This window comes from Serinus canaria, chromosome 13, assembly GCF_022539315.1.
Source record: "Serinus canaria isolate serCan28SL12 chromosome 13, serCan2020, whole genome shotgun sequence".
NCBI classification, from domain to species: Eukaryota; Metazoa; Chordata; class Aves; order Passeriformes; family Fringillidae; genus Serinus; species Serinus canaria.
The window spans coordinates 8,771,113-8,798,539 of record NC_066327.1 but is presented as its reverse complement, the minus strand read 5'-3'; the positions used below and the strand labels follow the sequence as shown (position 1 = coordinate 8,798,539).

At 48.7% G+C, this 27,427-nt stretch overlaps 1 protein-coding gene and 1 long non-coding RNA gene across 6 annotated transcripts in view; both read right to left on the bottom strand.

The window, feature by feature from the left end:
• Window positions 1-6,041, bottom strand: part of JADE2 (jade family PHD finger 2) — a 74,327-nt gene extending 68,286 nt beyond the window's left edge. For 2 of the 4 annotated variants that reach the window (XM_030229237.2, XM_030229241.2), the window contains exon 1: window positions 5,100-5,483. The gene's annotated coding sequence lies outside the window, so the exon portion shown is untranslated. Of the gene's footprint in view, window positions 1-2,349; window positions 2,468-5,099; window positions 5,484-5,909 lie in introns of those variants that run through there. The other 2 variants (XM_030229239.2, XM_030229240.2) reach the window with 2 other exon arrangements.
• Window positions 6,042-6,146: 105 nt separating this feature from the next.
• On the bottom strand, window positions 6,147-26,290 carry LOC108962253 (uncharacterized). Of its 2 annotated transcripts, none has more exons than XR_001990766.3 (4): window positions 26,185-26,290; window positions 17,764-18,039; window positions 8,926-11,036; window positions 6,147-8,796 (listed from the first exon to the last, which is right to left on the bottom strand). It is a non-coding gene; the product is annotated as an uncharacterized LOC108962253 (long non-coding RNA). The 2 variants fall into 2 exon arrangements; XR_007778776.1 differs by lacking the exon at window positions 26,185-26,290 and adding an exon at window positions 19,634-19,858.
• Window positions 26,291-27,427: the final 1,137 nt, after the last annotated feature.

The window sequence follows — 27,427 nt, the reverse complement described above, 5'->3', positions numbered from 1 at the left end:
AAGCATATAAAAACCTTGTAACAGCTGTATTTTACAATATATGTGCTATCACAGCATTAGAAAGGAAAATACTACAAAATATCCTAAACATTTTAACTATCAGTGTTGTGGTAAGGCATTGCCCTGTCAAAATGTGACTTAAAACACTCCCTAAGAATATGGCAATATCAATACCTTTCCCCTGGTGATTCAAGGGGAAACAGATGTTATTAAACCAGCCTTGTTCCAAATAGCCATTAGATTTTGCTTGGGGGAAATGAAATTGAAGATAGCTCTAACTGCAGCTTACTTACTTTTAGTGAAAATCCTACCTCAACCTTTGAAACTGGTTCCTACTGGTCTGAAGTGACAAACAGACATTTGGAGCACAGACAGGGCCACGCTTTTATTGATTCTGGAGTTCCTAATCACAGAGATTAAATAAACCAAAGCCAAGAGGAGGGAAAAAACCACCTGAGGTGAAGCAGAGGAATGCTACTGATAGCCAGTGAGATTTCCCAGGTTTCCCATCTTTGCTTTTACAGCAAGGCAGCATCACTGACATCACTCTCCTTCCAAAGCAGGGAAAAAGGTTTGCAATCAATGCTCAGGTAGCAGGAGGCTGGCACTGGTTTTGGCTGATATGCATGAGGAGATGCACTGATCATCCCTCTCACTGAACTCGGTCCCTGCATCCTGCTTCTGTCCTACAGAATTAACACACTCACTAGGTAACAAGATGAATTGATATTCACATGCAGAAGTGTTCACATTGCAGGTAAAAATAGCATCTGTACTTCAGTAAATCATTTTGCCACTGTTTGGCAGGATGCAAGACAGCATCCTCCAAACCAAACTGCATTAAATTTGTGAATGAAATTCTGGCTTGAGCAAAGTACAGACATCTCTGAACAGCAGCACTGAAAGGCTGGGCAGAGGATGGCACACAAGGCACTGTGTGCCTGAAAGAAGCAAAAGCTTTGGCCAAAACCAGGCCATTCCAGAAAATGGTTACATTCCAAGCCGTGCTGTGAAGATGCTGCTCTCTGAGGGACTCATCTGGGGCAGCCAAACAGTAGTAAACCACATGGCACTTAAGAGAGGAATTTACTGTAGAGGGGTAATTGGGCCATTTCCCCATCCTATCCCAGAGTTATAAAGTCTGATGGTGGCTGAGCTTCCCCCACCCTTTTGGCACCCGCGGGGGGGTGGCTGGGGGGTGGGGAGGACTCACTGCCCACATCCCTCCCAGGGCTGGAGTTCCAGCTCCCAAAAGCTCTCAGGAGCAACTCAGTTGGTGAACTACTGAGCAACTTAAGTCCCCACAAAATATCGTCTCTGCTCCAAAATTAATCTTTTGTTTACATTAGAAGTTAATTTCACCTTTAACTGACCCATTCCCCACATGGCATCATTAATAAAGTCATAAACAAATACCAAAAAAATTTGTAATACTTTGAAAAGGTCACTGTTAGGTCAAACTTGGCCCAAAATCTAGTTTTTACAGAGCCAGAAACCAAGTGAAAGGTTTCTATGTAGGCTTGCTTAAAAAATTCAAACAGAAACAGATGTGGGTTTCTTTTATAAACAAATGAACATCCCCCTGAAGTGTCTGCAACTCAAATCCACAGGCATAGCCCTGGCTAATGCCTGGAAACCAAAAATTGAGCTGCTTGCAAACCAACACATGTTTAGCATTGCCTTTGTTCAATGCTGAGAAAGGCAGATAAATGCTAAACCAAGGAAGATGATGGCCCTTCATCAGCCTAAACAAATGTAAATCACTATGTCCTTGGACAAATTAGCACCACGATTGGTGTTCAAATGGAGATGATGGCCTCAGGCTGGCTGGTCCTGCCTCACAGCAGGGGAAGGCTGGAGAGGAGCTCCTGGGAATGTAATTTTGCCCAGCCCATGCAACCTGGGAGAGGTGAAGGCAACTACTGCTGGCACACAGAGATGCCTGTGCCCAGATCCTGAGCTCAGCTGGGCACACTGCCAGGGACAGACACCCGCTCCCATCCACACTAAACCGAAATGCCTCATCCAGCCTTCAGCTAGTGCAGAAATCTTCCTCTGCAGACCCCTCCACCAGCCCTGTGCTCTGGAGAACCCCCTGATGTTTCCCAGCTCCCTGCAAACTCTTCTGCACATCAACTCCACGTGCGACTGGGAGATTTTTAGCGGCATCCCAGCACCCTGTGCAGAGGCTGTTTCCACTGTTTCCAAGAACGAACCATTCTGAATCGTGGCAAGCAAACAGAGAAATTCATACATGCCTGTGCTCCCCACTTCCTCAGGGAACAGGCACAGAAACCTGCATAAGTTGCAGAAAAAAAAAAAAAAAAAAGGAAAGTATTTGGTCATCACCTCTTCCCAGCTCCCCGCAGGTTGAGGGATGCACCGCGCTCGGTCCCCGCGCCGTCACCTCTGACGCTGAGAGCAACACCGGCTGAATGATGTGCTCTGTTTGTGAGCTGCAATGAGACTGCAGAAAAACCACTTCCCTGTTTGTTCTTCCAGCCCAGAAATAGGAACACAAACAGAACATAGTGCCCCCAGCGGCACGCACACGGCTCCGGCCACCGACCCCGCGCCGGGGACCCCGTCCCGGAGCCACCTGTGCCCGCCAGCTGACACCGAGCCCTGGGGCTGCTCCCGACGCATCCCCTCAGCGCTTCCCCTCTGCCTTAAATGTGTTTTTTCCCTCTGTCTAGGAACATCAGCCAGTTGTTAGAAAGTGTAATAAAAAGGGTGGAGGGCTGGAACATCCCAGTCAGTATGCCGTGGGAGGGCTGTCCTCGTCCATTGCCTTTTCCCATGAACAAATTCTGGAGCCAAGCGCTGCTACGGGAAGCTCTGAGTGAGCAGCAGCATCCCCCAAACTGGCACAGCCCCAATTTCATAGTAACAGGACAAACTTTTGGACCAAAGGATGCACAGCAGCGGGGCCAACCAGACCCGCAGCAAACCGTGGTGCTCAGCCCCTGCATCTGGGAGAAGCTTTTCCTGACCTCCCTGGTAACCCTGCAAAGTGTAAATGCTAAAGAGCAGGATCCTGGTACCTACAACAACCATTTTCTGGGCAGCAGGAGCCTGCCCCTGCCTGCCGGGGCTCGTCTGTCCCTCGCCTCCTCTACAGGCTGCTGCCAGCCCCAGCTTTCCAGCAAAAGCTCAGGTGCCCAGGTGAGGAGCAAGCCATCCTTCCTCTCCTCCATACCAACGCTGCTGTCTTGGCTCCCCAGGGCAAAATTTAATCTCATTTCAATTTAAAACAAAACAAGCCCTCGTTTACTTCCTGTGCTTTGCCTTTCTCCACACCTACAAGGGGCTTTTTTTCTTTACTACTCACGTTTATAATTTTACTTGCCTCTTCTGACTCGTTACCTTATAATTATCTATTTTTTCTTTGGCAAGCCCTGACGGAGCACAGGTAATCAGAAAGGTTACTGAGGGCACTGGGGCCACCCCTGCCTTCCTGAGGGAAGGTGCAGGCAGCGACACAGGGTGTGAGAAGGGACACCAGGCACAGCTCCATGCCCACAGCCAGCTGCTCCATCCTGCAGGTCTCTTGAGTATCAAAAACTCAGAGGAAATCAACAGGAGCTACAGACATTACAATCTTCGTGAAAGATGAAAACCCACAGAAAGGTAAAGACGGTAAAGACCAGAGCTGGTCTGAAGGACCACCCACCCACCAACTTTCAGAACTTGGGTGTCAAACACTATCAGCAGCCACCAATACTTTAAGGAATTGCATCTCCTTGCCTACAGACCCCCTAACGTGTACCCTCCATCCTTTGCTCCAAGCCTACATTTTTGAACATCAGCCTCAATTTTCTTAAGAAAAACAAATTTAACCTTCGATTTAACCTTTCTGCAAGCTATTTTTACTCCTATCTCAAGCTTATTTTAACCCCAGTAGCCAATAAATGCTTAAAGGTCAAACACCATTCCTAAAAGCTGGGCTCCTTACCCCTGGGGAGAAGGCTGAGATCAGATAATTGGTTTTTTCCCCCCCCCAAGCAAAACCTCCTCTTAGAACTGTCCAAGCGGTCGGAGGGTCCTGGCTTCAGCCCTTCAAAACAATTTTCACTGTGGGGGTTGAGAAAGGCACTGAGAATTTTCCCTGTGAATGCCATGCCATCCTTCTCTTCCCACTCAAAAAGCGCTCAAAATGTATAGGTATGGAGAGAGAGAGAAATTCATTTTCCCCTAATTGCGATCGAGGTTGACAATCCAGCAGCCTCCCGCCTTTACAGCGCTTCCCAACTTCCAGCTCGCTGCTCCCACCCCGGGCGCGGGGCAGCCGGGGGGGCGCTCCCAGCCCCGCATCCCGGCTGGGAAGCGGCTCGGCAGGTGGGGAAGGGGCAGGAGCGCGGCGGGGGCGCCGCCGGCTTCCCCGAAGGATGCAGGAGGGAGCCCGAGGAGGGGGCAGGTGGCCAGGAAGAGAAGGAGGGGCGGCCCGGGGGGACAAGGGGATGTTTCCGAGCGCGGGTGATGCCATGGGGGGGGAGCGGCGGAGCCTCCGGGCTCGGCAGCCCCGGGACCCAGCGGCGCGGTGCGGCGGGGGAAGGCGGCGGGGAAAGCCCCGCGGTGGGGAGGGAAGGGGGGAGGAAGGGGAGGGCAGGCGGGAGCCGGCAGCCGCCACGCCCCCGGGCACCGCCATCCCGGCCCCGCGCAGCGCTCCGCGCCCGCGGCCCCTCCGCTCCCGGCCGCGCTGCCCGGCCCGCGCTGCCGTCCGCCGAGCCCCCGCTGCCCGCCCGAGCCCCGCGGGGCGCCGGGGCGTCCCCTCCTCTCCCGGCGGGCAGGGCAGGGCGCGGGGCCTCTGCCGCAGTCATTAATTCGGGGAATAAAGGGGCGAAGCGGCGAACCGAGCCTTGAAAAGTTCTTGTTTACGTCCCCGCCGCCTCCCTCCCGCACTTTCAAAGGAGAGTGACCACCGTGCGCCATCCGCCCCGGGAATGCTGCACATCCCCCGCCCGGCAGCCGGGGGAGGGAGGGAAAAAAAATAAATAAAAAAAAAAAAGACATATATACAGCAAAAGCAGGGGGAGCTGCAAAATAACCATCCGCTGCAAACCCAGCCCGCTCCCGCCGCCACCCCGCCGAGCCTTTACCTTGGCCAGGAGTGTCCGCCCGGAGTTGCGCCGGTCTCTGGGGTGACAGGCGGGAGGAGGCGGGGGCGGGGGATGCTCCCGCAGTCCCTGGCCGGGAGAGCCCCCTCGGCGGCTCAATCCGGTGTCATTGCCAGGGCCGCGCCGCCCGGGCCCTCCTTAGGAGCGCCCGCCCGGTAACTCCATGGATGCGGTCCCGCTCCCAGCCGAGATGGCCGCTCCGCCGCGGCCGGGCGAGCCCTGCCCGCCTGTTTCTCTTTCTTTTTCACCCCGCACTTCCTCCGGCGCTCCGCGCCCCGCCGCCGCCCGGGCTCCGGCTCCGGCAGGGAGGCGGGGAAGCGACTTTCGGAGCGGGGACGGATAATGGTGGCGGTGCTTCCACCCCCCCCACCCACCCCCCCCCCCGCCTCGGCCGCCCCAAATCTTCAATTTCTTTGCCTTTTCCCCTCCCCGGGCGCCGCGGCAGGGCCAGGTGCGGGGAGCGCGGGTCCCATCGCGGGCCGCGCCGCCGCCGCCGCCGCCCGCCCCGCGTCACCCCCCCGCCGGCCGCCGGGGCCCCATGGCGCTGCCCGGAGCCCCAGCGCCGCTCGCCCGCAGCCCCGGCGCCCCGCAGCCCGGCCCTGCACACGCACTCACACTCGCACACACTCACGCTCTCCGCCCCCCCGCCCGCTCCCCCTCTCCGCGCTGTGCACACGCGTACACGGGGCGGCTTCGCCAACCTTAAAAAAAAATAAATAAATTAAAAAAAAAATAAGCTTATACTTAAAAAAAAAAAAAAAAAAGGGTTTTGGCGCCATATTAATGACGTACTTAAAATTTGCCATTTCTCCTGCGTCAAAAAGACGGCTCTTGCCCATCGCGGGGCGGGCGGGGGCCGCGGTGCGGAGCTGCTCCCTCCCTCCCGCACCCGCGTAGCGAAGTTCCGCGGCCGCGGGGCGTGGGAACCGCGGGGGGGCGGGGGGGGGACGACGCGGAGCCTCCGCGCCGGCACCGCGGTCGCTCCGGAGGGGCGAGGAACGGCGGGGCTGGGGATGCGACCGCAACACAAGAGCCCCCCCCGGCCCGTGCGTGTGTGTGCATGTGCGTGTTCCCCCAAAAAAACTTCGCAGAGTTTCCGCGGAGAGGTGCGGAGCGGCGCGGCTGCCGCGCTCTCCGCGCGGGGTGACCCTGCTGCGCGATCCCCACACGAGTGCTTTGGGCTCTGGGTGGCTCAGGGCTGCCTGTTGCCAGCTGTTTAACACAGGATTAAAAACAACGACAGCAGTGCTTTCGGGATGGAAACGGCTTCTTAAATTAAAATAATAATAATAATAATTGGATGTACAGCATACATCTACCCCAACTCCCAGGGGCCCTACAGAAGTTGGCTTGCACTGTTTTAAACCATTGCTGCAGAAGATTAAAATTCAAGGTAAAGACTCTTTCAGTGACAATCTGCCATCATCTCTTTCGATTCATTAAGCTGGTCAGCCCTAAAACTGTGATTTACCAATTATAAACCATTAGGAACCAGAGCTACAATAGCCAGATGCTCCCCAACTTACATCCCTGTTGTGGCTTGTTATAAATTACCAAACTTGAATGAATTAGGCTGTAACTTTCTGCCTTGGCAGTCTGTGTTGGATGTTTTCCAAACGTTCCAAGTCCTTTGGCACTTCCAAGGATGAAAGCAGAGTAGGGGAAGAGCATCACTTTGGTCATTCTTGCTTGCTGTGGTTCTTAGGGCTAACACTGGAAATAAGGTCTTGAAATTTGGCATGAAGCAGCCTTTTATGGGCTTTTAGATAAATCCACCCAAATTAGTCGTGTTACTGTGTTTTGAAGAGCAGTTCACCACACAGCAATAAACATGCCCAGTTCTGGCAGCTGAAATCTCTCAAAATGCTGCTCTTGGGGCACCTGCTGCTTCAGGTGCTCAGAGCCCTCTCAGCAGCCCCCAGGGAGCAGGAAACATCAGCTACTGACTAAAAAGCGTTTCCTTGGATCACAAGAGCAATGGGATTCATGAGCACAGCCCCTGTCTTTCATACCCTGACAGGACTTCACCTACAGATCCCACCTCATCTACAGCACAGTCTGCCTTAAGGGATGTTGTGAAGGTCACTGTGTTACCTGGTCCAGACATGAGAGGTGTCCAAAGTGAGGCATTCCATACCAATTTCTGGAGATTTTCTTGTGCACACATACTCTAATGCAATTCTTAGTTACACTGTCACAATCTGATTTCTCTGTGACACCTGCACAGCACGGACCTGCTCTGTAAGTCAAAAAGGAAACAAATTTTGGCCATCTTACCTCCATAACCAAAGACTGCCCAAGGAGCAGATGCCAGGGCTGCAGGACCCAGGCAGACTGTGACAAAAGGACAGAACTCTCCTAAAGAAGCAGATTCTTTCGTGTCCTTGCCACAGGCTGTGTAACACTACAAGTCATTAACCCAAACTTTTGGCTGCTGATGGCTGTATTGCCCACACTGTGGTGCGTGGCTGGAAGCCTTTAGCCTGAATTGCTGACATCCATCTTTGTGCAGCTGGAAGCAGTGGGTGCTGTGCTTGCATGTATGAAGTGCTGTATCATGTTAAATGCTCTGAAACCGCAGACGTTATGCTTTTCAGATGGAGTACCCTGAATTAGTCAAAATTGACCTTAATCCATCCATGTGTCACTCTGACCCATCTTCAGAATGAGTGCTTGGGGAGGATTAATGAAGGTGCTGAAGCACTGAGGCAGTCTGGTGGGAAGCGCTATAGAAAAAGCCATGAGGAAATTAATAATTCTCTCTTTTGAGGAACCTGCAGGTCCCTGCTCTGGTCCTGGGCAGCATGCTACAGCCTTACCACCCTCTGGGTCATTTCTCCAGGATTTCTGGAGTACACCTCTAAAGAAGGTCACGGCAGGGCATGGCAGGTCCACAGCATGCCTGGTTGCAACCTCAGTAGATTTTTACCATCCAGAACATGAGCACCTTGCTCTGCTTTGAAAACTGCGTGGAGAAATATCGGAGCTGTATTTTCTACTGCTGTGAAATCCAAAAGTGGTCAGACATGTGAATAATGCTCCGGATGATGTGCTCTGCCTAGGCTCATGTGCTGAACAATAGGCATTGCTGAGCCCCTTGCTGACCACCTCACTGCACACACAGCCATGCAGAAGGAAAAGAGTATCTGGACATGCAACTGAAGTCTTGTTCTGCTTCAGCAAATGTGTGTAGATGAAGTTGCACTGACAAGACTTCGGACATTTCTGCTTTTGGGTTCTCCCCTTAAGAGATTTTGGCTACCATATATGCACACTTAAACACAGTTTGTGTACAAATGCATAAGCGTGACACACAGAGCACCTGATGGATAGCTCTCCAGAAAGGTCATGTATATGTTATATACAACACTCAGTTTACATAGTATGACATTTATGTAACACTTATGAAGAGCTCTGACAGGGTGTTGCAGGGTGTTGTCAGTTGGCATTTGCTAAGAGAGGAAATAAATCTAATAATAAAAACAACAAAAAAAAAGCATTTTGGAAGAAACAATACTGCACAAATCCTTTAAAAGGACAGAATTGTCTGCACAACAAAGGCTTGGCTGATTGATGCTAAAATAAGCAGTTATGCAACAAGTAAGAAATACGATCTCCAGAGAAGAAACCAGCAACGTTTCTCTTTCATCTTCATTCAGTGGTGCTTATTTTCACAAACCTGAAAGGAAAAATATAGGCAGCCTTTCGATGATGAGCACACAAGTAGAATTAACAGATGTTTAGAAGTGAAGGACAGAGTCTCTGTGAGTTTTCTGTGAGTTCTGCAGAGTTAAATGCCATCACTTACCCTGAGTCCCCCAAAGTGCTGCAGAGCTGTCACCTCAGGGCTGCTTTCCCACCTTGGAGGAGCATCCTGCTGGAGTGATGAGGTGTGAATACCTGAATTTTAGGGGTGAATTGGCTCACCTTGGAGCTACAAAATTGTTAAAGCAACTTCAGGAGAACAAGCATATGAAATAGTTACTCTTCAACACTTAGATTGAAAAACACCTCTCTGTAAGAGCTGAGACCAGTGAAAATCTCAGTGCAGACAGGAGAGAGAAGGAGGAAAGCCCAGTTGCCATGCTGGCATCAAATTTGATTACCATAGTACAGGAGAACCAGACAGGTGGGAGTGGTGCATGGGAGTGCAAGTAGTCCCCAAGGAGAGCAAAAATCCAATGTCATTTTAAAGATCTTTAGAACTATTCTGTTTTCTGACATTGACTAGGGAAAAGGCCACGAGGGAAGCTCAGCTCCCTTTGCCCATTCCTGCTGTGACACCCACCCAGCCCCAGTGCTGGTGTGGGAGGACATCATGGAGCAGGGAGATGCTCCAGTGACAGAGAGCTCCTAGACACCCCTCAGAAACACCACACAACTTGAAAACAGCACAGGAGACACACAGCTACTGATTTACTGCCTTAGATGTCCTCTTTTGAGGTCTCTGGTAGCCAAAAGTCATCAAAATAGCCTCATGGCTACTTTAATTCCTTTGGAGGACTAGGGCAGTGCAGAGTCATTCCAGAAGGGCAACACAAAGATGATAAGAATCTTACTGCATCCATATCCCAGCTGGGGTCATCCAATATCCCAGCTATAGTCAGGATATTTAATTTTTATTAAAATATGTGTTAATTTGGAGAGTGGTAAGCAGATGCAGCAGAAGGAAAATGGACAAGCTCTGTTCTAAATTACAATGATAATAATTCACATCTTTGGGAATGAACTATGACAGATAAACAGAGAGATGGCTGCTATGGTCATTATATAAACTAATCCCTTCCTAAACTAACCCCTTTTCTTTCTCATTCATTCTGCATAATTCTTTTCCTCTCTGAAGCTAAGGAAAAGCACTATACTTACAGGAGAAAAAATTTGATTTGGCAGATCAGTGGATAGTGAGATTTTGTTTGCAGTCTCAATTACCTTCACTAGCTGGAAATTTGGTATCAAAATAAACTGTAAATTAAAAACAAAAAAAGGTAGATATAGCATTACAAATGTCCATCCCTTGACAGATAGCTCAGTAATTCTCTGTGTTCTAGCAACAGCTGCTTTAATATCTTTCAAAGAATGGCAGCCTCACACTGTCTGAAGGGATTACCTTTAAGGAATGCATCCATAAGTGGCTTTGTGCAAAGATACTCACGTTCTTGTGGGGTTTGCACTGCATTTTTTTCTGCCAAATTTCAAGGTACCTTTTTTGTTGTTGTTGCTGTTGATTTTCCTGTTTTCTCTAAGTTTGCTGCCATTGCTGAACACATCTAATACATCTCACATTTCATGTGTTCCCCAGAGTGAAGAGCTGGGGCTTTTAGAGGGCTCTCAAGAGTAGATTAGGGAAAATGAGGACCATCAGTAGTCAGGTGAACAGCTTCAGTGCCCTTCCTGGCTCAGGAGAGCTGCTGTAGCTCCTCCTGCTTCTGAGGGATCCCTGGGCATCTCAGCAGACTCCCTTCAAATCCCTTCCTGGCTCCCTTTCCTTACTGCCTTTTTGCTGGCTTCTCACACTCTCCACATGTGATGTGGTAGGGGATAACACAACTCCTTGGACCACACAGGGCTTCATATGAAGGCATTTGACTGCTACAGGCAAAACTCTGTGGTTCTGGGTGATGGATGGTGACAACAGAAGTAGATTTAAATAATTCATTTGGAAGGGACCTACAAGGAACATCGAATTCAGCTGCCTCAGTAGCTCTGCTGCTCCTCGTGAAGGGCTGTCCCACAGGCAGGACACCCCATTGGAAGCCCTTGTCCTGCCCAATCCCACCCCACAACACAGGAAAGACCAACTGAGGTGTAAATGCTGTCGTGCTTTACTCCCTGAACAGGCCAGCAGAGCTTTCCTCCTCCTGCAGGTGTCCTGGCTTGGGAGGGAGGTTCACAGTCCAGTGCCAGTGAGTGTCTCTGTACCTGCAGATCCCACAAGAGAACATGCAATTACTCTCCCAGTTCAGAAAAAAAAAGGGAAACATTAATGATCCCAGTCACACCTCAATGCACCATTTGAGTGAATGGTACATATGCTAAACAATATATGCATCAGGACTGCATTAATCCACATTTTATGTGGAATCCCTCTAGACATTCAGTTTATAACCAAGTTGGCTATTCCCGTGTATTTCTCTGGAGTTGGAGGGTGTGAAAAAGACATTTCCATTTCATTGACTAAGTTCCCAAGGGGAGAGTTTATGAAAGTGCAAGTGCATAATTTACTGCCTGACAGGATGAAGATGGTATCTGGTTTTAAAAAAATAGTGCACCCTGAAAAACAAAATTGCTAGAACAGACATTTGTTTTCTTTGAGCACCATATTTTAGAAGCATTTAATTTAGCTTAGAAGCACCGTTAAAAATATATGCATTGTAAATTGCAGCTGTATAACACGATATTTATCAGATAATGTCACTGAATAGTCTCCTGTTGCAATATAAATGCCATGGCATTTATAGAAAATAAATGTTGAAGTAGTGAGCTTTCTTTTCGAAGTGGAAAACCATTATCTCATCCAAAAGTCATAAATAAAATTATGAAGCTTTGCTTACAGGGTTGGTTTTAGCCATAGTGGGGCTGACATGGACACTCCATCAGTGTTGCCATGCAGCAAACCCAGCCTGGATGAGGGAAGCACATGGAATGGGAAACTACATCTCAGAAAGACCTGAGAGTAGCCAGAAGGACAAGTCAGCTGCTAATGCATTTAAGGAGAAGAGATAAAGATGGAAAGTCGGGGATTTCTTGATCTACAACTTAACATGATGTTTATAATGAGATTTCTGCAGCACTCTCCTGGCTTCATGAATTTATCTTTCTGTGGTTCTGCTCCTTTAACCACTTTTTGAATGGTTCACACAGTGTATTGGTTGCTTCTTTCTGTTTTCTCTCTCTGCATTTTTCTTTGGACGAACCAAATCCACTGGTCCTCTTCCATAATCATACTCATAGCAAATTACTGGTTATCTGCCTTGCCATGCTCACTTCTTTCTCACACACTTTGGTCTGCCCTGTAACATCACACAGGCAGAGCTGAGGCTGGATGTGCTGAGCTGAGCCAAATCCCTCTTTCTGCTCACCAGATTCCTCCACCCATCCATCCATCCATCCATCCATCCATCCATCCATCCATCCATCCATCCATCCATCCATCCATCCATCATCCATCCATCCATCCATCCATCCATCCATCCATCCATCCATCCATCATCCATCCATCCATCCATCCCCATCTCCCAGTCAGAGGAGCAACACACACCTGCACAGCTCAATGTCAGAAGCTTTTTATATGATGAATGATATATGCCTAAAATAACTTTTACATCCAAGTGGATGGGTGGGTGGATGGATGGATGGATGGATGGATGGATGGATGGATGGATGGATGGATGGATGGATGGATGGATGGATGGATGGATGGATGGATGGATGGATGGATGGATGGATGGACAGCTGATTCACTGACACATCAGCCACGGAGGGGAAGCAGAACATATCAGCAGAACACATCACAGACCTGCACCCAGGTTTCTGGGCCACATTCAGGAGAAGATGTCAGTCTTGGTAGCTCCTTGGAGAAGGGAGTCCCACACTGAGCATTTCCCGTCTGTGAACACTGAGGACCTCTGGGCTATGCACAATATTAATAAAATATCACAGCAACAAGAGCATGGAGACATGTTAGATCACTAATTCTGTCTCCTAGGACAGGATAACAGCCCTTCTGTAGAGGATGATACCGATTTGAATTTATCTTTTCCCTTTGAAAGTAGCCACTCTTTGCTACCCCTTCCAGGCTGCTGAGCGGTCCCACATCTGTCTGAGCTCCATGGATGAGCTTTGGTGAGTTCCACAGATGACAGGCAACCTTTGAAGCAACAATTCCTGCACACCAGGGCTTTAACACATTCTATAAGTGATGCATCCCCCCTTTACAGTGGTTGTAATCTTCAAATCAATCCTACCTGGCAGTGGAAGTTTAACATTAATGACTTTCTTATTATGGATGGAAAAACCTTTCAGAGCTAATGAGCAGAAACAAGATCGCTTGTCTCTGGCTGAGGAGGTGACTCCACGGTCACCACCAACACTTGGAGCAGAGCTCCACAGTGCTTGCTTTAGCACAGCCCCAAGAGTTTGTCTGGCAGGTTACACTGCCTCTGCCTTTGGAGCCGAAACCTGAGTTCAGAAAATGCTTTAAGGGTCTCAGCTCTGTAAAATAAAGATATCAGGAAAAGGTTCTTCACCCAGAGGGTGGTCACGAACAGGAACAGGCTCCCCAGGTAATGGTCACAGCACCAAGCCTGACAGAGCTCCAGGAGCATCTGGACAATGTCTAAATTCCCTTAGGACGACACCCTCAGGCACATGGTGGGATTTCTGGGATTGTCCTGTGCAGGGCCAGGAATTGGACTCGATGGTTACTGTGGGTCCCTTCCAATGAGTGCTGTCGGCAGGGAGGAGGCAGCTACCCATCACCCTTCCCTGCAGCAGGAGCTGGGACTGTGGTCCCAGGTGAAGCCTTGCTCTCCCCAGCCAGGGACAGCTGCTGAGGTGTGAAATGTGGGGGAAGGGGGGGGGGGGTCAGTTTAATTTTATCTTGACAGCCAGGAGAAATCAGGACCCGACCAGTTACACATTTAATTTCCTAGCTGGTCCCGCAGGGCAGGAGGAGCGGGTGAACCAGCGAGGGTGAGCTCCTGCCCCACGTGTGCCAGGCACGCCCTGGGGTGGTGGCATCTGCCCTGGCATACCTCAGGGAGCAGCAGCCGCGAGCCTGGCTGCTGGAGGAAAAATAAACAGCTCCAGTGAGTCACAAAGGCAAGCGGCATATGACGGGGACAGGTACTTATGCAAATAAACTGTTAACACCCAGCCAGACAGAGCTGATAAGCCTCCTAGGCCAGCTGGAGGCTTCTTCATCCTGCTGGGGGGAGGAGGAGGGAAACAGCTCTAGGACAACAATAGGAAGCCGAAAAACAAGAGCAAGGCAGCTCTGGAAAGGTTGCACGGGGATGCCTGGTTTGGGTACCGATCTGCTGTGCCCTGCCATGCCAGTGTGTCCCTGGGCTGCTCTGCTTCCAGAAGCATCCTGCCAATGCCAGTGTGGGTTGGTGTGTGCTGTGGTGCCCAGCACCGAGATCTCCTGGGGGTGCTAGGGATCCCACATGCCCACGGCTGCAAGGTACTGAATCCTGCAGCAAAGTCTGAGATCCAGCAAGGTACTGAATCCTGCCTGCAAAGTTTGAGATCCAGCAAGGTACTGAATCCTGCCTGCAAAGTTTGAGATTCATCAGGCTGTGGCACAGGGGCTGCCCGGGGAGCTGCCTTCCCCCGTTTGGAAAATCCCTGTAACTCTTCCCCCTGCCCTCTCAGCTGACCAGCGCCCTCAGAAGCATGAATGAGAGGCAAATGATCCTTCTGCAACACTGCCGGGGATCCCCAGAATCCCCATATCTGGCCCGGCTGGGCTGCTGATAATCAGATAGAGGGGTTTAAAATAATCAAGCCTAAGCAGCTGAAAACCAAACTGGAATAGGTAATGGGGTCAGAAAACACACACTGCAGGGCACAGCTGGGAGCTCTGCAGGGCACCATGCACACACTTGGGATGGGCTGGGCTGGGAGCTGTGGTGCTTCCTCGGGATACTGCCCAAAACCCAGAGTCTCCCAAGCCCCGCGCTTTTCTGGTAGTGGGAAAGCTGTGCAAAAGACCCCAAATCTTTCACAGGGAGTCCTGAGAGCCACTTCTCCCCCCACTGCAGCCACCACCAAAAGCCTGTGTCAAAGAAGAAAGGATTTGGCTGCCCCAGAGCTCCTTTAGTCCCAACCCCAGCAGTGCCAGCAGCTCAGAAGATGCAGGACACCTCCCTGCTCCTGTAGCATCATCACCCACTCCTCAGTCGACTGGTCCCCATCCCACGCTGGCTCTGCCAGCACATCCACCTGCCTTGCCTGTGGGCAGGGCAGAGGGACAGGAGCACCAGGGAAATGGGGAATTTTTAAGTTTAGGGAATTTGTTTTGCCCGCTGCTCAGATTTCCAGCTCGTTTTAATGACGTAATGCTCCAATGGTGAGAAGCCAAAGCTTGCCCTTCCTGTGGTATTCCCTTAGGAAAAGCATTTACTGCAATGTAAAACTGAAAATTGAAACAGGCTGGTGCTTCACCAGAGAAAATGCCTCTCCCTTTTCCCTATTCAGTGAGGCGGGGATGAATGTTGTGAGGTTTGAAAGAAAAACTGAAAAAGCCTTTAATTAATCCCTGGAGGCTAAACCCTGCCAGATATGGACAGGATTTCTCCTCTGCCTCCTTTTTGGAGCAAGAACATGAAGCTGCCTTCCTGCTGCGGCTCTTTCCGGGGGATTCTCAGGTCCCAGAGGAGGATCCAAACCATTTTACAGAGCTTTTTTTATGGGGGGAATGGCTGCCAGGGAAGCTTCATTGCTGTCCCAGGACAGTGAGGAGACAAGGAGCCTCTGCTCAGACTTTTGGAAGCTTTTACCTGCTGGGAGGAAACTTTTCAAGTTCAAGGTCAGGTCTGTTTGTCTTCCCTCCTGACAGACGTAAACTGTTATGCAATATTCAGGAAGTCACTTTTATCAGACTCAATTCAATTTCTAAGATTAAGAGCATGGAAAAACAAATACTAGTGCTGGATGGAAAGTGCTGGCACTAACCAGTCCAACACTGTTTGGACAGGGATTGCTAATAGGGTATCTCCTATTTCCACAAGTCGGTAGGAGCAGCTCACAAAATGTGCTGCTTTTTGGGGGGGGCTGATGAGGAGGAAAATTAACCCTTGCTTAGAGGGCACAAACCACAGCAAAGGTTTTCTTGGAGAGCAACTTCTGTGCTTGCTACTGCAGCATCTGGGAGCATCCCAGGATGTGAATTCAGGGCTCAGCCCCTGGCAGAGGGCAGAGGACTGCTTGGTTAGCAGTACCTGTGCTGGACACCTTTGCCCTGCTGCCTGGCAGGGGCGTGGCTGCAGGACAGGTAAAAGCTTTGCTCACAAGAAACCCGACTTGCAAGGGAACAGACAAAATACAGAGCATGTGCAATTTTCACAGGGATCATCACTTGGCACTGCACCATGGCCCCATTCTGCAAATGCACTGGAGAAAAGAAATCTCAACTTGCAGAGGGAAATCTGTCCTAAGCAAGACCCAGGCTGGATCTATGACCCAGAAGTCCTGAAGTCCTTAAAGAAAAGCACCAGGAACTGCAATGGAGGAGGATGGATCATTTGATCTGTGGAGATGCATGCCAGGGATCACTCCAGCCTCAGCCCAGAAGACATCCCTGCTTTCATGACACTTTTTCCAACCAAGGCCCTTATAAAGTTTCAATAATAACCATTATGGATATTAGTTCAGTGCTTTCTGTTGGTACAGGGGAAAAAAATTGAAATTTAACTTCCAGTGCTGCAAATTCCCTTAATTCAATACCTTGCATATAGATATTATACACAGAGAAAGTGAAAATGTAGAAATAGGGGGCTCTGGAGCTTGATAAAAGCTAAGGGAGAACCTGAGGTTTGAAAGAAAACCATTAGCAATAGCAGATTTGCAAGTTCAGCTGTGGGAAGGACCACAAAATCCAAGCACATGCTATATATCTTCTTTTTATTGACTGCTTTGTGGGAAGCTGCATTTCTTGTTGGAGTTGGGAGCTACAGCTTGCACTCTGTGTTGATTTTGATTATAGAGTGGTGGTAATTAAACCTCTGGAGCATTAAGTTACCATTTTAACCAAATGCCTGCATTTTATCTTGATGGGAAATTGAGAGTGAGACTCAGATTTTCACAGTAAATAAAAACTGTTAGCTGTTTCACAGATAATCCTTTTCCTCAGCTTGTGTATGAGAAAATCCTCCTGTACAGTTTCTTCCAGCCTTTTGCAAAGGCACACACTCCTTGAAGAACCTCAGCAGCAGCCCTGCCAGCTTGTAAAATAATAATTATAATCATAATGTGCCTCCTTAATGACACTTTTAATCCAGAGACCAGTATCCTTATCTCCATGTAAGCAAACAGAAGCATGCAGAATTTTGCCCCAGTGATATAAGTGCCAAGGTCAAAGTCAGGAGTTCCCCAGCACCCAGGTTCAGTCTATCAGCAATATCCCCTGCCTGTCTCTGAGATAACACTCTTATCTGCAGACAGATAGGGAAGGTGCAAATCTGGTTAATTTTTAGACAGTTCTGTGCTGACAGGCACAGGTCTGCCTGGCTGCACACCTGTAGCTTAGGAACTGGGCAAATGCAGCCATTTCAGGCTGTTGCTGTCACTGTGCACCATCCTGAGCCTACCTGATGGTGACTGAAGCAGGTGAATCCCTTCAATCCACTATTTTATTGCAATTAGCAGCAGCATTGCTGAAGTGAGACCGAGACACTCGGCAGAAGGCAGCGAGGCTGCAGTGTGTGCAGGCAGGGGCATTAATGCTCTGGAGATCAGAGATTCTGATAATAAACAGTTGCTTCTGCAGAGGATTGGGCTCAGCCCTTTCAAAGAGAAGCCGTTGCCACAGAGCCTTTCATCCTCTGCTTTCAGAGTAAAGTGCATCCTCCCTTCCCTGAGCAGCAGCAGGTTTACCACAGGGTGTTTGCAGGATTTGCTGGCTGCAGAGGCAGGTATTACTCACCCACCGGCTCCTCGTGCAAATGTGCTGCTGCCAGCCAGCGGGATGGCAGAGCCAGGAGCTGGAATTCAGGCTGCTGGAGATGCCCGTCTGTGCCAGCCACCCGGGAGCAAGGGCAGGCACAGGGCTCCTTTGGGGCTGTGTGTCTCAGCAGAGAGTGCTCCTGCAGAGCTGGGGGTCCACTGCTCAAATTGGAGCCTCGGGAGCTGCATCTTTTGGTGGGGGCCAGAGTCTGGGACTGCATCACTTCAGCTTCCTTGTCACTCCCCCTCCAGCCATCTGTGGAGAGGAAATGTCTGTCACAGCACGTGGGGGCAGGTCCAGAGGCTCCTGCCAGCCTCGGAGAGCTCCTGGCTGCACAGCTGCCCCTGGGAGAGCTCTCAGGAGGAGGTGATGCCTCGAGCACACAGAGCTGCTCCCTCCTCCTCAGCACGGCCACACCAGCCCAGGTGTGATCCACATCTGCCAGAGATCAGGAGCAGCTCTGCTCCCCCAGCCCAGCCCAGCTGCAGGAGGAGTTTGGGGTCTCCTCGTGCAAACCCCGAGCCAAGGCTGTGACAAAGGTTTCTCCACACAACCACACAGGTGTTGCTGCTGTGGTTGGGAACTCAGAGTCAGGCAGCTTCCAATTTGGAGATGGTCACAAAGAAGTCACTTATTTTGGAGAAACTTTGAAAGAGTACAAGTTATTCTATTATTCTTATCTAATAAAGGTCATGAAAACTGAAGGAAGGATTGCTGCTGATGGATCCAGGATTTCACACCTTCTTCCCATTGTACCAGACTGAGATATGATGCTCTCCAAGTGTAACTGATAAATCCCCCAAACCATTTCCAACTGCTCTACATTCTGGTTTTAAACTCCAACACAAACATACAAAAAAAAAAATCAATGTAAAATCCTATTCTTTTTCCAAACCAAGCACACTAAGGAAGGTAAACAAATCTACTTAATGTTTCTAGATGTAAATATTTAAGGTAAGAGAAAGAAAAAGCTGACTATCTTCTCCATTTGACAGCACAAATATAAAAGTGTCTTCTTTGAAAAATTTATCTAAGCACTATTCTGCATTCTGACATTAAGGGAAATGGTGCCTGATTGCATCTTTTCCCAGAAATGGTAAACTGCTCTGGTGGTTTGGAAAAACATAAGTAAGAATCAATTTTTCAATTATTTTTCTTTTTTTCCACAGACCGCTGCCATTTTTTATTTGAGTGATGGCCAGAGTTATAAAGGATAAACCACCACAAGACAAAATTTTCTCAGAGTATTTTTCTGCTATGAACTTCTGGAAATATCAAAAGAAACCAAGCTGGTGTGAAGCTGGTGTCCCATGAGGAAGAGCCAGGCTGGGTACACCCACAGTCACCAATGTTTTGTGACACTGGGTAAGTTACCAGGATCAGTTACAATATTAAAAAAAATCCATTAATCAAAAAATAAATTGGGGGAGTACCAAATAACTCAAAAAGACTGCAAGAGATCTATAGAGCAGCCCAGTCAGTGTTCCCCCCCCCACACACACACCCCCCCACTCAGTCAGGAATAGGTTGTTTTCTGCCATCCTCCTTTTTTCCTCCATTTCCTTCTCACTGAAGTGCTACCAGGCTGGATTTCTTGGATCTGTGTCTCAAATTCTCTCTTTTTATCATGTCTAAAACTTTATTTTTTAAAATAATCTCCTCCAAGCCTCTCTCTTCTTACATCAGTTATTACAAACTTCAGGTTCAGCAGCTACCCTCAAGGCCACATCAATTCACTCCACAACCATACCAGTCCTTCAGTTACATAATTTACGAGCTTCTTGCCTTCTAGTCTTTATTCTTGTTACCTTTGCACATCTCCTCTTACCTGGCTGAACCAACAACCTACCTACACATGGCCAGCCTGCAACCTTTGCCCCACCAGGCTCTGTAATCCTGCTGTCAGCTCCTTCCCAAAGCTCAGACTCACATTCTGCCCAGCTTTCTTTTAAGCCTGGGAAAACCATCCTGATAAAATCTGAAGAGCCACTCCTTTCTCCTCCTTCAAAACTATCCTCACAGCTCACTTCTGCCAAAATCCCAGCCAAACCTAGCTTCAGCTGTGGCTGGGCAACATGAATCAGGATTTTCTTCCCTCCTTTCCTTGCTCCCTCTCTCTGCTCTCAGCTAAGCATTAGCCAAAGCAAATTATGCTACCAAAGAAAAGTCATTGCCACATATATATATACACACACACACACATATATATTTTGTGTGTGTGCATGTGCTGTGTACCCCCTTGTCTCCTGGTGCCTGCAGAACAGAAGACACTCAGGGCAGGGATTGCCTTTTCCTCTCCACTCTTTCAGAGCACCTTGCAGAGCCATGGCTCAATTCCTGCACAGGCTCCCAGAATATAAACATGTGCTGATAACAGAGCATTCCCTGGGGGAGAGGTGCAGCAGAGCCACCAGTGAACTGCAGCTGTCACTGGCACAGAGCAGAGGGGGACAGGAGATCAGACTGATCAGACAAGGGCCTGGAGTGTCAGGACGAGGGGAAATGGCTTCAAACTGACAGAGGTTGGTTACTACAAGAAATTCTTCTCTGTGAGAGAAGTGAGGCCCTGGCACAGGCTGCCCAGAGAAGCTGTGGATGCCCCATCCCTGGAAGTGTTCAAAGCCAAGTTGGATGGGACCTTGAGCAGTCTGATCTAGTGGAAGATGTCCTGGCCCATGGCAGGGGTTAGAACAGGATGTACTTTAAGGTCTCTGCCAACCCAAACCATTCCATCATGATTCATTGATGATTGATTAATCACTATTATAGTTAAAATATCCTTTATGTAGTAAAACACTTGAATTAATAAGAATTAAGCACAGAGGAATGAGATAGAAATCTCTCACATATCTTTCCAGTGACTCCGGGACATGATAAATCTGAGAAATGCAGCTGAGCTGGGAGGACACAACCAAAGTTACACCAGTGCCAAGGTGGATCTGTACTGCCCAGATGTCCCTTTTCCTGTTGTCATGATGTGGGACAAACAGCAGGTCCCACATAACACAGGGCCAGGTGTGTTCCCAGAAAAGCTGAAGCCATGGCCAAGTAAGAGGCTTGGTGTATGTGCCAGAGTGGATGTTGCTGTGGTTCCAGCTAGAATATTGTGTATAAAACATTAGAGGTGGGGAGATGAGTAAATCACTTGGCTGGAGAGGATTGGGACTTACAAAAATCCTATTAGGATGTCTTCAGAGTCCAGATACCCTTAAAAAACCTGTTTCTAACTAGTTAATATAAATTGCAGGTTTTTTTATAAGCACAAACTGTGTAGTTTCTGTGACAAGAGTGAGCTCCAAGGGCAGAGAGCACTGAAGCTGGAGGTACCAGGTGTGGGAGGAAGTAACCCCCAGCACACTCAGAAGCTCCTGTAGCTCCCTGGTCCACAAAGCTCAAACACAGTTAGAAGCATCCCAGACTCCCTGCACTTAAACCCAACTTCATTTCCAATAAAAAACTCCCAGAGTTTTCAGCCTCAACTCCTAAGCCAAACCCATATTCCAACAGCTAAAATGTCAGAGCTAATTAAGAAGAGGAAGCCATGCATAAAGCAGCCAAGATGTGCATCTGCCACCAAGGAGAAAGCCCATTCCTGCAGCGCGTGCCAGGGCCCGGCGTGCACACCACGTCCTCCCAGGGGCTGAGAGCTGCCTGGCAATTTGGTCAGCCCTGAATGACATGCTGCAGTGCTGACTTCCCTTGTGGTTTCCAAAAAATAAAAGGCTTAAACCCCATGATTTTAAGTGATGCCCAGGGGTATGTTTAGGAACAGCCAGTACCCAATTCCACCCTGCCTGCTGGAGCAGGCTCTGGTGGGATTGCACAGCAGATAAGAGACCTCAGTGTTTGGGCAATTAGTTTTAACCATCATTATATAATATTGATGTCATATTGACTACACATATATATGCTGGCACAGGGACTGGAATTACATTGATTTATTAAGTTGATAGCGTGCACTGGTGCCAAGCTACCAGGTCATTGATCAGCTGCCTGGGCTGAACTTTAGTGTGTAATTTCCAGCACAATGTGACTGATCAGCAATACCATAATTGGTTGCAAATGTCCTTCCTTCTATTTGTTTTGTTAAGTGGCTTTTTCATTAACACAGCAGAGCCAAGAAAATAAATATGACTTTACTATTGGACTGCAGGCAGAGAATAGCTGAGAACTGAATGCAGACTGGGACAGGACTCTGCAATATTGTCAAACCAGCACTCCTCACTCCATTTTTTAGTTATAAATTTTCTATTTTGCTGCATTTCGGGCCCTGATTGCTTCAGAAGGGATGGCCTTTGGCTAGAAGGGACTTGGCCACCATTATGTTCAGTAAAACACAAATTTATTGAATTCATGCCCCCAAATGCCCTAAGTCAATAGGGTTATTATTAGGCAAAGCCATGATGTCTCTACTTGGAATATGGCCCTCAGCTGTCCCTGTAAGAGAGCAAAGTTCAGTCCTTGGGAACAGGCTCTCTGCTCCTTACAGCAACACCCAGGCATCTGAATCAGCTGGAAAACTCAGAACTGGGCACAGAGACTTTAGGGAGGTGGCACCTCCCTCCTGAACACCAAATCCAAGGCTGAACCAAGCAGAGGGTCCCTTCTCCAGAACCTCAGCTCAGCCCTGCACATCTGCAGGATCTACATGGAATGGGATTTGCTCTTTGAGACAGCAAAAAGTGCCAGATATGCTCTGGGCCTGAGTTGCAAAGTTCCTGAAAATGTTGACTCAAGCATTGTATCTGTGAGCAAGTGCAATTATTTGAACAAGAGAAAGACAGAAGTGATCTGCTGTGGCACCAGCATGAAATATCTCTGTATCTCCCAGATTATTGTATGCCCTTTCTGATTTCCAACAGATGAATAAATCATTGTCTTCTGGGTCTGTGACTCCTCAGCACCTGCTTTTAAATGCTCTTTCCACCTCTTATTTTACCTTGTTCTATTAATGTCAGCCCATTTCTGGCTATATTCTAAACACACATAAGTGTGTAGGGCCTGAGCAGGAATAGTGGTTATCTGGTGACTTCACAATGGAACATTATCACAGACCTTTCACATGAGTCACCACAATGCATTAGAGGAGAAAGGCAATAAAAAAAAAAATGTCAAAAAGAATGAAGGTATTGAGTCAGGAGAGAAGAACCAAGACATTATTTTTCACTCTTTTCAGCAGTTTAGGACTTTATACTTTTCATCCACTGGACTCTGCCAAATAGAGCCATTGTTCCTCTCCTGTTAGCTCCCTGAAAATATCTGGCAATGGTTTACTCCAGTGTGAATAGAACCAAAGACTAAGCTACTTAACCAATGTGTGTTCTTTGAAGTGTTGGATTTGAATCTCCAGGATACCAGCAAGTTGCAAGCAGGCACACTTCATTAATGCTGCTGAAACATTTCCTCAAATCAGGATGGAAGTGTTTGATACCTATTGATTTATTTTCAGTTCAATTCAGTTGCAGCTGGGCTCTGGAGGGCCAGCCCTGGGGATGATGCAAGTTTGACTGAAGCAGTGGTGAACATCACTCCCTACCTGTTCAGGGCATACAGGGCTGAGGACTCTGATTATGTCTACACTTTATAAAGAGCTCAGCATAGTCATTACTCAGCAAATAACTAAAAGAAACAGGTCTGTAATTTGGTTTGTTCAGAGGGTTGTAAATTATTAGCGTTTACTATGCCCTGGTGCATGTACAAGCCAGGGAAAACACCCTTCATGTAAGGGCCTGTCCTGCAACTTGTGCTCAGAGTGTTTGCTCCTTGCATGGGGTCCCAGAAACATCACTCTCATTAATGTCCTGAAGCAACAGGTGCCCTCCTCCACATTTCATCTTGGATGTGCTCCTCAGTGCTCTGGTGCCTGGACCTGCTGAGCCCCCCACCTCCCATCCCAACCTGGCTCCTTCCCACTTTGCTGACAACTTCTGTCCCATCAGACTGCTCCTTCCAAAGCCTGAATCCCAATTTCACAGGAGCTCTGCCTCCCCAAAGGCCAGAGCAGTGCTCCCAGCAAGGCACACAGCAAAACAGAAGGTCACTTTCCATGCAAAGGACAACATAAACCTGCCCAAAACGATTGGAGGGGATGCATTAACTGAGCCTTGAGTTTTTTCACCCCTGTTCTTGGTAGGGAAGAAGGTTGGTTTGGTTTGCAGCTATTCCAGAAGTTTTACATGAGAGGGAAATGCTCACCAGCTCTCAATGATCTGTCAAGGGCAGTGTCTGCTTCTTGGCAGGAGCCTGTGCTGAAACACCAGCGAGCATCTCTCCCACTCCCAGCACAGCACTGCTGCCAGTGACTAAGCAGTTTCTATAAATCAAGCTGCAGCAGAGTTCAGAAGCCTAATAATAATCTGAAAATGTACAGTAATGATAATATGCTGGTTTTAATGGTGAGAAGGTCACAGATAAGTATAATAGGCATTCTGATGTTGAGACTTGTAGCTTGGTTTCAAATAATTTTATCATTCTATTTGATGTCTAGTCTTAGAGCAGCAGAAACTGGAATTAAACAATGCAATTCAAACACAGCAAAGCTGTAATCTGATTTTATGTCCTACTTCTAGCCTTGCTGCTTTACCTTTTCCTCTGAGCCCCCCATCTCTCCCACGATGAAGTGTTTGTCATTGCCTGTTTGGGGGCTGGAACCAGCCTGCCTGCTGGGATGCCAGCAGTGCTGCTGTTCCCCATCCTGCTCTATTTAGCAGCAGAGGCCACCACAGCAGGTGGATGTTCATGGCTTGGCTGTGAGCATCCTCCCCAGTGCCACAAACACTGCATCCCAAATGCCTGACAGTGCCCCTGCAGCTGGCACAGGCTGAGTGCTGCTCATTCCATTTACTGTAACTGTCTCATTAATACTTTGTTTGTGTTGGTGCAACTTAATCCAGCTAATTGCCATCGTGAACAGCAGCACATCGAGGCCCTGGCTATAAAGGACTATTGTGCTGCACCAAATGTAATCCTTCTAAAAATGTCCTGTGTTGGTACCTGCCAGTTTTCCAAGATTCCATCTGTGTAGCACACTGACACGGAGGGGTTTGCAGAGCTTTGATGTCCTGTGCAAAGGGCTCCAGAGCAGGCACAGCTTTGCACTGCTGCTCTTTTGGGGCAGGAGGGGTTTGTTCCACGTGTGCTCAGTACCAAGCAGTACCAGACCCTGTGGCTGGAAGTAATAGACATTCCCAGAGCGAGGTTAATGAAAACCTTACCAACAGCTGTCCTCATACAGTTTTATTGGGAGAAGCCATTTTCCTGGAGTTTCCCCACAGTCTCAAGTGCAGTGTGGTTCAGGACAAGGCAAGCTCTCCCCAAAAAAGCTGAAGGTTCAGCTTTGAGTTCTTTTGAGGAGGATGGGGAGTGATGCTGAGTACCTGCTGATCCAGCTCTGTCCAGTGCCATTCTTTAGATCTTTCACCTGGTCTAGTGTAAGTCTCCCTGCCCAGTACATGGGGGTAGAACTAGAAGATCTTTAAGATCCCTCCCACCCAAACCATTCTGTGATTCTATGATTAACCAGAGTTGTTCCTGATGGCACAAACAAAGCAGGGACTTTGGTGATGCACAAATTTTGTGATGGTCTGCTGTGCAGAAAAAAGAAGGAAACATCTCTGGATGCATGAAACCATCCCACAGCAGCAGTTTATCCATCAGCTTAGGGAAAGATTCCTGTACCAACACCAGCCCTTTGCCCAACAGTCATCCTTCACTGCCTGCATGCACAGTGCATTCCAAAGCTGCTCCATCGTTAGGGAACAAAGAACTTAATCCATAATGTGCCAGCACCTTGCAAAACAACATCATGCTTATCAAGTATCCAAATAGTCCAGCCCCTACATCACACTCTTGTCACATAGTCAAAGACCTGAAACTCAAGCTGGAAAATGATCCAGCTGTATGTCACTTCAATGTGGTGGTGAACTGTCACCATGCGTGATGTGTGGGTGGGGAAACTGAGGCATGGAGGGAGAGCAATGTGTTTGGGGTCCTGCAGCCTCATCAGGCCAGGGGGAGAGCCTTGCTGCTCCATCCCCTGATCCCATGTGTGCCCACACAGCTCCTGGGGAGCCCTGCACTCCACTTCTGCCCTGCTTCACTGGGCCTGCTCTGGCTCCCCTGCAGCTCAGTTCCTGACTGAGACCAAGGGAGCTGCAGGAATTAACCAAACCCTCCACCTCCTCTTAATCCCCTGCTCTGCCAGCAAGTACACCACCAGTAAGTATTTAAGCAACTAAAACTCAGCCTAATTTTCTGAGTTCCTGGATGTCTGCATTGAGTCCAGAGACATCTGAGGTTCCTCAGAACTGCTGAAAATCAGGGCATTGCTCTAGAATTAGCATTTATGTCTCTTTATATAATCTTAAATGAAGAGAATAGCAGAAGCCCACAATATCTTACCTGAGCTGAAACTCAGACGAAGGTGGTGGTACAGTCAAGGCACTGCAGGGGGTTATAGGAGATCCTGCAGAAATCACTTCATTTCTGTGTGCCCTATTTCCACATCTGTGAAATGGGGATAACAAGACATCGTGTTGTGAGGTGCTGAGCCACCAAGAGTTATTATGGGAGCTGCAGAAGTTGCTATAAATACCTGAAGAACCAGGGCATTCAGTGTTACACTAATAGAATACAAAGGCTATAAAAGCCTTTGCATTTTAGAGATGAAGGTTTGAGATAACTACGGGAAGCTTAAAAAAATCCTCCCAGAGCTTCATCCACAGGCACTGATGTTTCCCTGCAGAGAGGGGTGGTGGGAAGGCAGAGTTTATTCTTTACAGGGATGGGGATCTAAGAGCCTCCAAGCTGGGGACTGCTTGAACTTCACTTGCACAAGGAGACGGCTGTAGTTTCAAAAGTGAGCAGCAGGGCTTTGGAGCTCACTTTCAAGTTCAAATTAGGGCAGATTTGGAGACCACAGACATTTTACCACAGTTGGGCTGGTCTCTTGGCTTTCTCATGAAGTCAGGTTATGTCAAGTCCTCTTCACATCACCCAAATAGTACAAAAAAGCTTTAGAAGAAATCCATCCCAGGCTTCCCATGGCAGTTCTAACCCTTTCCTAAATTAAAAAGGTCCTTGATTCCTGCAGAGCTGTGACCTCCTACTCCTTGGACTTACAGAGACTCTCCTGCCAGATCCAGCAGATGCAGACAAAACAAATGGGTGAATTCTAAGGAGAGGGGAGGAGAAAGACCTGCCCCAGCACAGGTGGTGCAGCAAGGCTTGTCTGGAATCACAAACCTCCCTTTAGGTTATGGAGCCTGTTTCTGTGGGCAGCCACAGCTGGCAAGTCTGTGCAGCACAGCCCCGAGCTGGGAGCAGGAGTGCAGGCTCAGGCAGGGGCACAGCTCCACCTGGTTGTACCTCCACTCCCAAGGGGTGGTCAGCAGCCTCCCCAGCTTGGAAACCCCCAGTATTTCCCCTAAGGGGCTGCAGCAGGTTGGCTTTCCTGAGTGACCCTTCCTGACCTTTGGAAGGAGCCCATGGACGCCTCTGCCCTTACTGCAAGTGAAAAATTCGAGAGGAACCTCAAGACTCGTGCAGAACTGAGGATCAGAAGGATTTGGAAAGGCTAAACCCCTTCCTCCTCCATGGCTATCACCCCCGTGCAGGTTAATTTAGCAAAAAGGCAGCAAAGGAG